General features: G+C 43.7%; 1 protein-coding gene across 1 annotated transcript in view; it reads right to left on the bottom strand.

Moving 5' to 3' along the window:
* The window catches only part of LOC142760763 (G-protein coupled receptor 35-like), a 103577-nt gene extending 89517 nt beyond the window's left edge, over nucleotides 1-14060 (bottom strand). Inside the window, exon 1 of the mRNA XM_075863942.1 lies at nucleotides 13931-14060. The gene's annotated coding sequence lies outside the window, so the exon portion shown is untranslated. The remainder of the gene's footprint in view (nucleotides 1-13930) is intronic.
* Between the last annotated feature and the right edge of the window lie 201 nt (nucleotides 14061-14261).

The raw sequence follows: 14261 nt of genomic DNA, 5'->3' as shown, positions 1-14261 counted from the left end.
AGGGATGCATGATAAATTTTAAAACACTCTTTCATACAGAGCCCTGGTTTTTCGGGACACGTGTCACATTGATACATTGTGTCCTCCCTTATCCCCCTCTTTGGGCAGACTTTTTTTTTTTTAACTCGTTTTATTAAGAACTGTTACAGTAACAAGTAAAAAATCAGTCACACATCACTAATTACAATATATGGCATATTGGATCAAGGAGATGTACAAATAGCAAGTCAAGTAATGAGTACATATAAAGCATTTCAAAAAGATGATTTCCCACAAATAATGGCACTTAGACTGGTTTGCTAGGACGTATGTATGACAATTGCAACAAAAAGACAAAAACCAAAAACAGATATAAAGGAAAACAAAACAACCTAGGACCCATGTAACCCACGAGCAACTGATAAATCTGGTATATCAAGTTCATGGAGATACATAATAAAAATTTGTGGGTCACCTATATTACTATCTCACAGTATCTGGTTTACCAATCCCTTCCAATGACCAATGGATGGAGGTCGATCATTCATCCAATGTTGTGCTATTGTTTTCCGTGCTAGAAACAGAGTTTCTCTCAAGAAAATTCTAGTGTGGTGATTCCATGTCTCCCCATCCAGTATACCAAACAAACATATCTTAGGACATAAAGGGATGCCTACATGCAATAAGGACGATAACAGGGATAGTATGTCGTTCCAGAAGTCCCTTATGACCGTGCATGACCATATCATATGCCAAAAATCTGCCTCTGGAACATGGCATCTCAGACATTCTGAAGAAGGCAAACATCCCATTTTGTATATCCTAACCGGGGTCAAGTATGCCTGGTGTATTATATATAGCTGGATCATTTTATTGTTTGCGGATGGGGAAACCTGAAGATGAGACTCCAAAATATCATCCCACTCATCTGTCTGAATGGTAGGAATCCATCGTTTCCATCTACTCTCTATAGCTAGTGGAGTGGAATTCACCGTGACGGATAACAAATGGGTATATAGAGCGGATATCAGGCCTCGTGGACCCTGGGAGTTAAGAATCCCTATCAGTGGAAAGGAAGAGATTGTTAAGTTATTTCTCAAGTGATGGAATTGGGTTTGTAAAATATGTCGGGTCCGTAGATGCCTATGAAAATGGGTGCGTGGTATGTCATACTTAGTCTGCAGCTGAGTGAATGAAAGTAGGACATTATCCTCATATAGGTCCCCTATAGTTCCAATAGCTGGAGATAACCGTGGGGGCATTAAAGGAAAGTAAGAAGCATTATTCCATAGAGGCATTTCAGACACATTATCATTGTAACCCAGCTGCTTTTTCGCTTGTCTCCAAACCACACGGGCCAACTTGTATAAGGGCAGGGGTTTAATATGAGCAGGGAGAGCATTTACATCAAGGGAGCCGAGCAAACATTGACTCCCAAGTACATGTGCCAAATGGTGCTCTGAGTTGGGAAGGTCCTTTTCAGGCATCCAGGAACTTAAAGTTTTCAGTTGACCTGCTAAATAATATACAAAGAAATCTGGTAGAGCCGTCCCTGCCAGTGCCTTAGGCCTTTGGAGAGTGGACAACCTAAGTTTATGTCTAGAATTCCCCCATATAAACGGTGATAACAAGGAGTTGAGCTGTTTAAAAAAGGATTTAGGTACGACAACCGGACTGTGCTGAAGGTCATATAGAAATTTAGGCAACAAAATCATTTTAACCAGGTTTATACGGCCAGATACTGATAAAGGCAGTTTACCCCATGCATGAAATTTAGACCGTGTGAAGCCCAATAGCGGTAACATATTTAAGGAAAGGTCAACATTTGGAAGTTTAGTGATGAATATGCCCAGATATTTGAAATTATCTACTAGAGGCAACGGCGACAGCTCAGACAGGCCCGGGGGCTGTACTTTGGACAGGGACATAAGAGATGATTTCCCCCAATTAATAGAAAGACCGGAATATTGTCCAAAACGTTCAATTATATTAATTACAGAGGGAAGGGTATCCTGCACTCTATCCATAAAAAGCACCATATCATCTGCATAGAGACCAATGGTGTCCGTACGGTCTGCTATGGTTATACCTGTAATATGTGGAGAGGAGCGTATCCGCAATGCTAAAGCCTCAATTGCCAAACTAAATAAAGCGGGCAAGAGGGGGCATCCCTGACGTGTACCCCTTTGAAGAGCAAATGACGGGGATAGTATATTATTCACCAAGACATTAGCCCGGGGTGAAGCATATATTATTTGTATCCATTTACAAAAAACGGGACCGAAACCAAAGTTTTCTAGGCAAGCAAATAAAAAGGGCCATTCAATGGAATCAAAAGCCTTTGTTGCGTCCAGGGACGCCAAAGCCCAAGTGTTGTCCTGCAATGCACTATATTGGACTATCGTCTGAACCCTTCTAATACTTATAGATGTGCTTTTGCCCGGCATAAAGCCGGTTTGATCCGGGTGTATCAAATCCAAGATGACCGTATTCAGTATTTGAGCAAGGATTTTAGTCAGGATCTTATAATCGGCATTTACCAATGATATGGGCCGGTATGAACTACAGTCCAAGGGGTCCTTTCCGGGTTTAAGCAGAACCACTATGGTGGCATCATAAAATGTGGATGGCAATGCCCCAGAAGCAATGGCAGACTCAAAGACCTTCTGTAACTGGGGTGTTAAATGGTCGCTGTATTTACTATAGATCTCTATAGGCAGGCCATCTGGACCGGAGGCTTTACCTTTAGCCATAGCTTTGATGGCCAGGGTGATTTCGTCTATTGTTATATCAGCATCCAAAAATGCTCGTTGAGTGTCTGTGAGCTGCGGGAAAGATAAATCTGAGAGATAAGCAGAAATATCCATATCAGTTATAGCCAATGTAGTCTTATAAAGGGAAGTATAATAATCCTGAAAGCATTGAGTCAAAAGTTCTGCTTCCACAAGTATATCCCCGGAAGGGGCCCTAAGCTTCAAGAACGCATTCGAGGCAGAGTTTTGCTTTACCATGAATGCTAATAGTTTGCTGGACTGATTCCCCAGTTCAAAGTATGACTGTCTAGAAAAAAATAACTTCCGTTTAGATTTAACGTGTTGTTGTTGGGAGTATGATCTCTAAAAGCTCAACCATTCAGACCTGTGTGCATCAGAAGGGTCAGAGACATAGGACCTTTCAGCTAATGCTAGCCTATTTGTCAGAATTTCCTCATCCTGGGCTGACGTGCGTTTAATGTAAGAAATAGTAGAGGATAAACAGCCCCGCAAGTATGCTTTAAGGGTATCCCAAAAAATAGAGGCACCCATCTGTATATCATTAGTGGATATAAAGCAATCTAGTTGATCTGGGATCCTATCTGATGGGCCGATTAAAGATAACCAGAAGGGGCTCACCCTCCACAGGGGCCTACTTCTACTGGACAGAGATCGGAGAGTGAGAATAACTGGATTGTGATCCGATATTCCCCGGGGACCATGTGTTATAGAGGCCATGCGCAATACCAAATCAGGTGTCCCAAATATATAATCCAGGCGTGACAGTGTACGTCTTGTTGAGGAATGGCGGGTATATTCGAACAAATCAGGACATTTAAAGCGCCATAGGTCAACCCATCCAGTACCATTTATGAATGTGAATAAAGTGGTATTTGTCACGCTGCCCACACTAGACGGCATGGAATCACGAAATCTGTCTAAATTGCTATCCATTAAGAGATTGAAGTTCCCCATGCAAATAACAGAAGCGTCTGGGTAGTCAAGGGCAAAACTAATCGCCCAATGTAAAATTTCCAAAGAGGCCGAAGGTGGGTTATAAATACATATAATGACATAGCCCTTAGAGTCAATCTCCGCATAGGTAAAGATAAACCTCCCTTCAGAGTCTCTACGAGTCACCTTAGCCTCCCAGCGCAGCGATCTGTGAACCAGCAGGGACACCCCTCTAGAGTAACATGTATGAAATGAATGTGCAGACCACTGAACCCACGGCTTATTCAGCCATCTAGCCGATTCCAACGTCAAATGTGTTTCCTGAAGACTGAGGATATGAGGTGAAAATCGCCTAATATGAGAAAATACCTTCACTCGCTTAAGTGGTGTACCTAACCCCCTGACATTCCAGGACATACATACAATGTTATCAGTCATTGGAGTATATAGACAATGTGAGGATCACGGCACCGCCCTGATACCCCGTGCTGAAACAAAATACCAGTAGTAGTACCGTATGTGAAATATGGAGGGAAGAAGCTCCCTCAGAGCACTGCTCATGAGCACCTAGGTCCTGTAGAAAAGGGAAAACATCACAGAAACAAATATAACTCGCAACATTGCGAAAAGTAACAGTATCCTTTACAGAAAGGACCATCTTAGAAATACAGGGGTTACCACCGCTATAGATAACGGGAGGTAAAGATGCACATATGGACGATATCCGGAGCTCCCGTCCTTAGGCATATCAAGCGATTTATATCTGTGTAGACACAATATGAATGCAGCATATACATTGAAGAAGCAAAACAGATAAAAATAAAAAGTCAAAAGGATATGTTGAAGAAGCCGTCTCGAGCATATATCCCCTGCTGGTTAAGTTCTTGGTGGGTGTGAATGAAATTGGAGCCAGTCCATGGCCTCCCCAGGAGTATTGAAAAACACGGATGATCCACCATGCAGAATGCGTAAACGAGCCGGATACATCATGGAATACACTATACCGCGATCTCTAAATCTCTTTGGGCAGACTTTACACCTCTTTTGACTTTTTCCCTTCTTGCCAGTCTGGGGAACTTCTGCTAGAAAGTGCGGCTCCGGTACGAAGCGTGTGGCCTCGCTTCCAGAAGTCTTGGATGCCCCCCCTTCTTGGTCCCTAAAGATTAGGTTTTTGATAACCAACTCTTGAAATTCCAGGAAAGTTCCCCTCTGGCCTTTACATCGATGTAGCACGTACGCATTGTACAATACCATCTGTATGATGTGCACGGCCATCTTCTTATACCACACTGCATGTCGCTGTAGGGCTTCAGGACTTGATCTGACAAGTCCACCCCTCCCATGTACCTATTGTAGTCAATGAGGCAGTCTGATTTGGGGGTCTCTGTACTGGTACCTCGTACAGGTAGATGGGTACTGGTGTGGCCATGTATTGTTGTCAATACAAGGACATCTCTCTTGTCCTTGTACGTGACACACAATATGTTGCTGCTAGATTGTGACCTGCGCTCACCCCTTCTGAGTGTGTGCCCAAGCAGAGTCTTAGGGAGGCCTCTCAGATTTCTTCTAGCAGTGCCGCATGCCGCAGTACTTCTGGAAGTGAGGCACTTGAAGAGTGGGACGCTGGTATAAAAATTATCCAGATAGAGGTGGTAACCTTGGTCCAGCAGTGGGTGCACCAAATCCCACACAATTTTTGCATTAACTCCCAGTAAGGGGGGCATTCTGGGGGCTGAATACTGGTGTCCTTTCCTTCATATATCCTAAATCTGTAGGTATACCCTGATGCACTCTCTCACAGCTTATACATCTTCCCGTCATACCTTGCCCTCTTACTCGGCAGGTACTGACAGAATTGAAGCCTCTCTTTAAAATCTACCAAGGACTCATCAATAGAAATAAACTTCTCGGGGGTGTATGTTTGGGAAAACCGGGCACTGAAACAGTCTAATAGGGGTCTCAGTTTATACAAACGGTCAAAACTGGGGTCATCTAGGGGTGGGCACGGCTTATTATCAGTATAATGTAAGAAGCAAAGTATTGCCTAATTATTATTTTTTTAGGTTCCAGTTCACTTCTGAAGTTGCTTTGTGGGGCCTATATATTAGAAACCCCTATTAAACACCCCATTTTAGAAACTAGACCCCTCAAGTTATTCACAACAGCATTTAGAAAGTTTATTAACCCTTTAGGTGTTTCACAGGAAATTAGAGCAAAGTAGAGGTGAAATTGACATATTTCTTTTTTTTTTTGTCAGAAAATCCTTTTTTTTTTTTTTTAAACTCGTTTTATTAAAGAGTAACATAGTCTTACATATTAAAATAAAGCGTATCATTATGAAATTATAAAATATACATTGACATTGCATTCACAATTCGGTAATTTACAGTCCGCTTTTTACAATACTTGAGATTGGAAACCGAGGGAAATCAGCCTTGGTATCGTTACATTGTTACTATACACAGCATGTTACACCAGAAACAATATATATCTTAACAGTACAAGGTTATCACTGTGTCAACAGCAAGGAGTCACGTAAGTCAGTATATCTATGTGGTGTAAGTGGTGACTCACACCAAGGACCCCATACCTTCATAAATTTTTCTGCGCAACCCCTATGTCGGTACACCACTTTAGCGTAGGCTAGTGTGGAGATTACCAAGGCCTTCCATTGGGATAAAGTAGGGGGCTTAGGGCCCATCCATCGAAGGGCAATTGACTTGCGGGCCATGAACAACACTTCCCTCAAGAATGTTCTAGTGTGGCTTGACCATATTTCCTCAGACGTAAGTCCGAACAGACACAATTCAGGCAAGAGTGGTAGTGGAAACTGTATAATCCCATCAAGTAAATCTATAACCTCTTTCCAAAATGTTTGAATCCTTGGACACATCCATATCATGTGCCAGAAATCAGAGTCCCCGGCACCGCATCTGTGGCAATCAGCCGTAGGACACCTACCCATCCTATGGAGTCTAACCGGAGTTAAATAGCTCTGATGTATTATGAACAGCTGCGTCATTCTGTTATTGGCGGCCGGAGACACCATTAAGTGAGATTGTAAAATATCGTTCCACATCTCGTTGTCCAAATTAGGGATAAGACCTTTCCATTTATCTTCGACTGCCAGCGGAGCACCCGTTAATTTCGCCTGTATGAGGAAGGAGTATATAGCAGAAATTAAACCCCTAGGGCCTTGTGATTTAAAAACTCCTATGAGAGGGAATTTTGATATGCTCCTCCCAGTGTGAGGAAATTGAGAGCGAAGCGCATGTCTAACTTGTAAAAACTTGTAAAAAGCGTTCCTAGGAATAGCAAATGCCTCCTGTATTTGTGTAAATTACATGACATCCCCCTCTATATATAAGTCCCCCACACACGTGACTCCATGTCCTATCCAGAATTGTGGATCCAGCGAGGCTGTCAGGTGTATCAATGATGGATTATGCCATAAAGATTGTTCAGCCACCACCTCCGTGAATGATATGAGTTTTTTGGTTGCCTGCCAGACCTGCGCAGCCACTCTATGTAGAGGTAAGAGCTTCCTACGTGAGAGAGGCATACCCTCCAGTACAGGCCAAAGGTTAGGTAAATCTAAGTAGAATGCTAGATAGTATTCTCTATTAGGCAATGCCTCCATATTCACCCATGTGGTAAGATATCGCAGTTGACCAGATAAGTAATACAGGTAGAAGTCTGGAAGGGATGTGCCCCCCATTAATTTAGGTCTCTGTAAAGAAGTTAGCTTGAGTTTCGGCCTACCGGATCCCCAAATGAAGGAAGGTAAAAGAGCATGTACGGCCTTAAAAAAGGACAGTGGTATTGGTGCCGCTATATGTTCTAGCAAATAGAGACATTTAAGGAGTATAATCATTTTGACCAGATTAATGCGACCCACCACTGCCAAAGGAAGTGAGCCCCACACTTTAAATTTATCCTTGATATAATCCAATAGAGGATAGATGTTATTTTGCAAATCTGAGCCGTGAACTTTACTTATTACTATGCCCAGGTATTTGAAACTCGGTACCACCTTCAGCCCACTTTCCACCAGAGCCCAACCCGCTTCCTGCAAGGGAAGAAAATAGGACTTAGTCCAGTTGATGCATAGTCCAGAATACCTCCCAAACCTGTCTATCGATTCTATCGCAACCGGCAAAGTATCCTTAGGTTTAGACATGAATAGGATCATATCGTCAGCATACAAGCCGATTCTGTCTTCTCTACCACCCAGCTGTATGCCCTGGTACGACTGATGTTGCCTTATGACCAGTGCCAGTGGTTCAATTGCTATTGCAAACAGGAGGGGGGATAAAGGGCATCCCTGTCTGGTTCTCCTTGCCAAGTGAAAATATGGGGACAAGAGTCCATTAACCAAAATTTGAGCTCTAGGGGATCTATATAACGTGGATATCCATCCGATGAACCCGGGACCAAATCTCTGCAGTACTGCCAGCAGGTATGGCCATTCGACCGAGTCAAAGGCCTTAGCTGCGTCTAGTGAAGCCATGGCCCACTTCTCTTCCAATGCCAGTCCAACTTGCATTATAACTTGTGCTCTTCGAATATTGTCAGATGTCGACTTTCCAGGCATAAAGCCTGATTGATCAGGGTGGATTATGCTTAGAATTACAGCGTTCAATCTATTCGCCAGTATTTTAGTCAATACTTTATAGTCGCTGTTCAATAGCGATATTGGCCGATATGACCCACACTCCATAGGGTCCTTATCTGGTTTGAGTAATATCACAACCGTGGCGTCATTGAGCGATTCAGGCAGACAACCCTGAGAATGGGAATGTAAAAACATGTTATGCAGCACTGGGGTCAATTCTTCAGAATATTTACAATAGACCTCCACAGGTATCCCATCAGGGCCCGGGGACTTGCCCTTCGCCATATCCTGGAGTGCCCGAGTGACTTCCTCCTCTGTAATGTCTGCCTCTAGGGACTGTCTATCATGGTCAGACAAAGTGGGAAAAGTAATTCCATCCAGGTAACCCGAGAGTTCCCCCATGTCATACTGCATCTTAGTGGAATACAGCTCTCTATAGTATTGCGCAAACCTATCCGCAATTCCCTTATTATCCATTATAATATCACCATCTGGCCCTTTAATTTTAAGAATAGAAGGAGATTGGGAATTCTGCCGCACTAGGTACGCCAGAAGCTTACTGGACTGACCCCCAAGTTCAAACTGAGTCTGTTTGTAGAAGAATTGTTTATGCTGTGCACGTTCCTGCAATAGTAGCAAATATTGTCTCCCAGAGTCTAGCCAAGTCTGCCTATTGGCATCTGTAGGATCTGCCACATAAATCGCCTCCAGATCCGAGCACCTCCCAGCTAGATCATCCTCCATTTTAGAAGCAGAGCGCTTTACATACGATATGGATGACTTGAGGCAGCCCCTAAGATAGGCCTTAGACGTATCCCACAGAACACCCGCATTCTCAAAATCCTGGTGATCCTGCAAAAAGACCTGTAGTTGGTCGGGTATTCTATCGTTTGTTCCCATAGCCGTCAACCAAAAGGGGTGAATCTTCCACCCTCTGGGTCTAAGGATATCAGGGAGTTGAAAATGAGCCAAGACAGGAGAGTGATCTGACACCCCCCTAGGCTTGTACACAATTTGGGGTGACATTACCATTAACAGGGCGTTGCCAAACATATAATCTATCCGTGACAATGAGCTGTGCCCCAAGGAGGAGCATGAGTATACTCTGGTGTAGGGAAATAGAGACCGATAAATATCAGTCCATCCCACCTCCTCCATCAGTACGCGAAGGTGGGTGTCTGAAGAATGTGGAGTCACCGGCCTCTGGCTGTGTCGAAGTCTATCCATGTCACTATCCATGGTCATATTAAAGTCCCCCATACAAAGCAGCCTAGCACCCGGATATGCCGCAGAAAAAGCAACCGCCTGGTGCATTACCGACACTGAAGCTGGGGGGGGGGGATGTACACCCCTAGCAGTACATAAGAAACATTATTTATATAGGCATGTACAAACACATATCTCCCATTATCATCAATCCGTACTGTATCCACCTCCCACCTGAGAGACTTTTGCACAAATATGGATACCCCACGTGAGTAGGACGAATAACAGGAGTGACAGGACCATTGAACCCACTGTCTGTTCAACACACGTAGTTTATCTATGGTTAGGTGAGTCTCCTGTATACACAAAATATGCGGGGAGTATTTCCTAACCTGTGTAAAGACCATTGCCCTTTTCCTAGCCGTACCCAACCCTCTCACATTCCATGACATTACCGTTATATTAGCCATTATACATGTTACATATATGGTGAGTGAGGGGAGGGCCCCCTAAAGACTTATGGTCATGCTGCGGACTGAGCCGATATAGGTGTGTAAGACTTAAACTATGAACCTTTTCAAAGCTGTGGTACGGAAATGGAACACACGTACCAGATAACATATGAGTGCAGCACTCAAGAAGGCAATTTAGCGTCAACAGTGACGACTTTGTACCTGTGCCGTAGTGGCTTAACATATACGGGGGAGAACCCATGTGTCAGTATATGAATATACACCTAGTATCTATATAAGCAAGATATTTAAAACATGAAAGAAAATGTATGTTGTGACGGTTAGCAGGAGCCTTGTAAACCTTGAACATTATCTAGAATATGACAGAGAGAAGTAAAACACAGGCAATGCAATGCAGCGCAGCGTCCATCTTGACACAATGATAATAACCAGTTCAAGGATACAAATAATTAGGGCGTAGAAGCTCACTCAGCCATCTCTCCGGTGATCAGCATATCAGCAGCCCATAGCACAATGGAGAATCTCAGTTCCGCGGCTGAGGTCTCTGGCGGTTCACCCAGTCGTCTGCGTCCTTCGGGGTTGCAAAGAAAAGCGACCGATCTCCATCCACGATTCGCAGCCTAGCAGGATACGCCATGGAATATGGGATTTGTAGATCCCGAAGCCTCCGTTTCACCGACATGAATGAAGCGCGCCTTTTCTGTAACTCCGCGCTGAAGTCAGGAAATATTGACACTGCAGCTCCATTATATCTGATATCCTGCTTCTTCCGAGCCTGCCTTAGAATCAAATCCCGGTCATTGCTGTTCAATAAGCGCGCCAGCATAGGCCTAGGAGGCGCCCCAGGTGGTAAGGGACGCGCCGGCACCCTATGAGCCCTCTCCACCGCGAAAGCTGCAGAAAATACCGCATCAGGAAACAGCTTGTGCAGCCATTTGACCATAAAGCCAATAGAGTCCTGACCTTCCACTTTCTCAGGCAGTCCCAATATTCTGATGTTGTTTCTGCGCAGGCGATTTTCTAGGTCATCGGATTTCTGCTTCCATATTTCGGCTGCTTCCTCTAAGGCGGACAGGGTCCGGGGTATCGGATCAAGCCGGTCTTCCAGGCCAGAAATTCGTTCCTCAGCGTGAGATATGCGCTCCCTCATGGCTTGCATGTCGTGCCTTATGAGGCCTATATCAATCTTAACCTCCTCCAGCTTACCTGTGAGCGAGGTTTTGCAGGATGAAATTGCCTGCAGCAGCTTGTCAGAGACCTCCTTCAGGGTGAGTTCAGGCGCCACAGGCTCCACAGAAGTGGAGCTTCCCACTGCCGCCGGCTTGTCCGCCCCTCGCGCACGCTGTGGCATCGGCGAGCGCCCGCCATCTTGGCCCTCGCCTCGTGCAAACTCCTGCAGCTTTTCCGCCGCCGACTGACCTCGTGTAGGACCCATTACCGTCTCTCTGGATAGTAGATCGACCTGCGACCGTCCGGATATATTATAGTACAGGTAGGATGTCAGCAGGATCAAGAAATCATGGGCTCAGTACGGAGCTACTGTATCATGCGACCAGTCTCGTTGCGCGCCCAGCCACGCCCTCCCAGAAAATCCTTTTTATTACATTTTTTTCTGTAAAACAGAAGGTTTTACCAGAGAAACGCAACTCAATACTTATTGCCCAGATTCTGCAGTTTTGAGAAATATCCCACATGTGACCCTAGTGGAGTAATGGACTGAAGCACCAGCCTCCGAAGCAAAGGAGCACATAGTGGATTTTGAAGCCTCCTTTTTATTAGGCACCATGTGCGGTTTGAAGAGGTCTTGTGGTACCAAAACAGTAGAAACCCCCCAAAAGTGACCCTATTTTGGAAACTAGACACCTTGAGGAATTCATTGCAGTTTTCATGGGGTGCATACGACTTTTTGATCAGCTTTTATTCTATTTTTAAGTGGCGTGGTGACTAAAAAACAGCAATTCTACTATTGTTTTTTATTCTATTTTTTTTACAGCGTTCACCGTGCGCTATAAATGACATATTCACTTTATTCTGGGGGGCGATACGATTACGGCGATACCATATGTTTATAGTTTTTTTATGAAGGTTTGCACAATAAAATACTTTTTGTAAAAAATCATTTTCTTTTTGTGTTGCCATATTCTAAGAGCCACAACTTTTTTATTTTTCCATCAAGAAAGCCGTGCGAGGAGTTTTTTCTTGCGTAACGAACTGTAGTTTAGATCAGAACCATTTTTAGGTACATGCGACTTTTTGATCTCTTTTTATTCAATTTTTTGGGGGGTGAAGTGACGAAACAATTGTGATTCTGGTATGGTTTAGTGTTATTTCTTTTTCTGGCGTTCACCGCGCGGGATAAATAACAAAACAATTTTGTAGTTCAGGCCGTTACGGACGCGGCGATACCAATTATGTATGGTTTATTCGTTTATTTATTTATTTTTATTAATAATAAAGGACTGATAAGGGAAAAAGGGGGATTTTTACTTTTATTACTTTTAAAACTTTTATTTTCTTATTTTTTCACAACTTTTTTTTACTTTTTTTTACTTTATTACTTTGTCCCACTAGGGAACTTGAGGGCAGGAGGCCCTAATCACAATTCTAATACACTGCACTACATGCGTAGTGCAGCGTATTAGAGCTGTCATCTACTCACTGACAGCAAGAATGGTGGGTCCTGAAAAGTCAGGACCCACTAGGCTTCCGTAGATGGCATAGCCGGACGCCATTATTAGGCGTTCGGTTGCCATAGCAACCATCGCTGCCCGCTATCATGTAGCGGGCCGGCGATGGTGGTTTAACCCCTAAAAAGCCGCGATCGCTATTGAACGCGGCTTTAAAGGGGTTAATCAGCGGGGGCACAGCAATCGGTCCCTGCTATAGGAGCTGCGGCAACTGCTGTACGAGACAGCAGCTCTCACAGCTCCTGTTTGTGTCGGGAAGACGGCCGAAATGGCCGTTACTCCCGCGATGTACTATTAGGTCATGGAGCGCGAACGATACAGTTACCATGACCTAATAGTACGTCCAGGAGCGGGAAGGGGTTAAAGAGCTTAGTTCAGTTATTTCAGTCCCCCTCTTCATAATATTCCGAGATTCTCTAGTGACTGGAATAGTGCCAAGGGACTGGCGCAGGGCAAATGTGGTGCCTATTTTCAAAAATGGCTCTACGTCTTCCCTGGGTAATTATAGACCAGTAAGCTTAACATGCATCGTGGGGAAAATGCTTGAGGGGCTATTGAGGGACTATATACAGTATTATGTGACAAAAAATAGCATTGTAAGTGACAGCCAGCACGGATTTACTAGGGACAAAAGTTGTCAAACTAACCTGATCTATTTTTATGAAGAGATGAGCAGAAGCCTAGACAGAGGGGCCGCTGTGGATATAGTATTTTTGGACTTTGCAAAGGCATTTGACACTGTCCCTCATAGACGTCTAATGGGTAAATTAAGGACTATAGCTTTAGATAGTATAGTTTGTAATTGGATTGGGAATTGGCTCAAGGACCGTATCCAGAGAGTTGTGGTCAATGATTCCTACTCTGAACGGTTTTTTTTTTTTTTTTTTTTTTTTTTTTTAAACCGAAAAGAAAAATCTCGACATAATAATATTATATCAAAATATTTTTATTTTTACTTTATTAAACATCAATAAATACAAAACATACAAAATTAACCCCCTCCCAAGTATATACTATAGACATATAAAAAATAATTAAAAGAAAATGTACCAGGTTCACAGAATACAGTATCAAAAATAGTTATATATAGAGAATAATTCCTCCCAATAGAGAATCACATCCCAGGTAAGTAATAGCTTATATCATGTATATGAGTATCAGACTGACAGGTCCCTCCAAACAGTAAAGTATAGCAACCATGCTTAAGATAATGGAGACCTAATCAGAAACAAGCTATAGGCAGTTAAAAATAGAACAAAATACCTGTTGAGGACATGATACTGGTGGGATAGGACACCTGGACACCAAGCACCTCGACGCGCGTTTCGCAACCTTCGTCAGGAGGTGTAATAACTACTCTGAAGACTCAAGTTTAAATACGGTGTTAGAGGGAAGTCATAGACCAATAGTGTGCACCAAGCTGCTCACACCCCCTGACGTTCAATCATCAAGGTCGTGGCACGCATCGCTGCGTGTCAAACATAATAGAGATGCACGTCAAGCCAATCAGGGAGGCAACAAATCATCTAAACCTATGGTGTGTCGCAGGCCACTCACACCCCCTGACATCTGATCTTAGAAATCATGACACGCA

Source organism: Rhinoderma darwinii, chromosome 4, assembly GCF_050947455.1.
Source record: "Rhinoderma darwinii isolate aRhiDar2 chromosome 4, aRhiDar2.hap1, whole genome shotgun sequence".
In the NCBI taxonomy this organism is placed as follows: domain Eukaryota; kingdom Metazoa; phylum Chordata; class Amphibia; order Anura; family Rhinodermatidae; genus Rhinoderma; species Rhinoderma darwinii.
This window is presented reverse-complemented; position numbering and strand designations above follow the sequence as displayed.